Here is a 2,035-nt window from a genome sequence, read left to right on the forward strand (position 1 = left end):
AGACAGACAAGGTGACAGACAGACAGACGAGCATACAGACAGACAGACAGACAGACAGACAGACAGACAGACAGACAGACAGACAGACATGTACAGGGAAAGATAGAGAGAAAGAGGGGTGAGTAAACAACTTCATTGCTCTAACAGCATGCAGACACACAGACAGACAGACAGAGAGACAGACAGACAGACAGACAAGCATACAGACAGACAGACAAGGTGACAGACAGACAGACAGACAGACAGACAAACAGACAGACAAGCATACAGACAGACATACAGACAAGGTGACAGACAGACAGATAGACAGACAGACAGACCGACAAGCATACAGACAGACATAAAGACAAGGTGACAGACAGACAGACAGATAGACAGACAGACAGACAGACAGACAGACAGACAGACAGACAGACAAGCATACAGACAGACAGACAGACAAGGTGACAGACAGACAGACAGACACACAGACACACACACAGACAGACAGACAAGGTGACAGACAGACAGACGAGCATACAGACAGACAGACAGACAGACAGGGTGACAGACAGACAGACAGACAAGCATACAGACAGACAGACAAGCATACAGGCAGACAGACAAGGTGACAGACAGACAGACAGACAGACAGACAGACAGACAGACAGACAGACAGACAGACAGACAGACAGACAGACAGACAGAAAAGGTGACAGACAGACAGACAGACGAACAAACAGACAGACAGACAGACAGACATTTACAGGGAAAGATAGAGAGAAAGAGGGATGAGTAAACAACTTTATTGCTCTAACAGCATGCAGACACACAGACAGACAGACAGACAGAGAGACAGACAGACAGACAGACAGACAGACAGACAGACAGACAAGCATACAGACAGACAGACAGACAAGGTGACAGACAGACAGACAGACAGACAGACAGACAAGGTGACAGACAGACAGACAGACAGACAGACAGACAGACAGGGTGACAGGGTGACAGACAAGCATACAGACAGACAGACAGACAGACAGACAGACAGACAGACAAGGTGACAGACAGACAGACGAGCATACAGACAGACAGACAGACAGACAAGGTGACAGACAGACAGACAGACAGACAGACAGACAGACAGACAGACAGACAGACAGACAGACAGACAGACAGACAGACAGAAAAGGTGACAGACAGACAGACAGACGAACAAACAGACAGACAGACAGACAGACATTTACAGGGAAAGATAGAGAGAAAGAGGGATGAGTAAACAACTTTATTGCTCTAACAGCATGCAGACACACAGACAGACAGACAGACAGAGAGACAGACAGACAGACAGACAGACAGACAGACAGACAGACAAGCATACAGACAGACAGACAGACAAGGTGACAGACAGACAGACAGACAGACAGACAGACAGACAGACAGACAGACAGACAGACAGACAGACAGGGTGACAAGGTGACAGACAAGCATACAGACAGACAGACAGACAGACAGACAGACAGACAGACAGACAGGGTGACAGGGTGACAGACAAGCATACAGACAGACAGACAGACAGACAGACAGACAGACAGACAGACAGACAGACAGACAGACAGACAAGGTGACAGACAGACAGACAGACATGTACAGGGAAAGATAGAGGGATGAGTAAACAACTTTATTGCTCTAACAGCATGCCACTCGGGTCACTCTAACCTGGCACACCTCCCTGCCTATGCCAGGGGACAGAGAGATAGAGCGATGGAAGGGATAGAGAGATTGAGAGAAAACAGATTAATATAGGTTGACAAGATATCAGAGCTCTGTCTCATTCCGGATAGTGAGGAAAGAAGGAGGAGAACATAAGGGGGGAAACCTTTAAAGAAAGAAAGGTGAGTAAAAAGTGAAGGAAAAAGGAGGGAGGAGAAAGAGAGGTGGTAAAATTATACCTTCTTCCCTCATTCGTTTCAGTGACCCTCTATAAAGGGGTCGTGCCTGGGGGAGTCTGTGCTTTGTGCTTAGGACTGAGTTGACCGTTGTCTATTACTGCAAA

Source organism: Oncorhynchus mykiss, chromosome 17, assembly GCF_013265735.2.
Source record: "Oncorhynchus mykiss isolate Arlee chromosome 17, USDA_OmykA_1.1, whole genome shotgun sequence".
Classification (NCBI taxonomy): domain Eukaryota; kingdom Metazoa; phylum Chordata; class Actinopteri; order Salmoniformes; family Salmonidae; genus Oncorhynchus; species Oncorhynchus mykiss.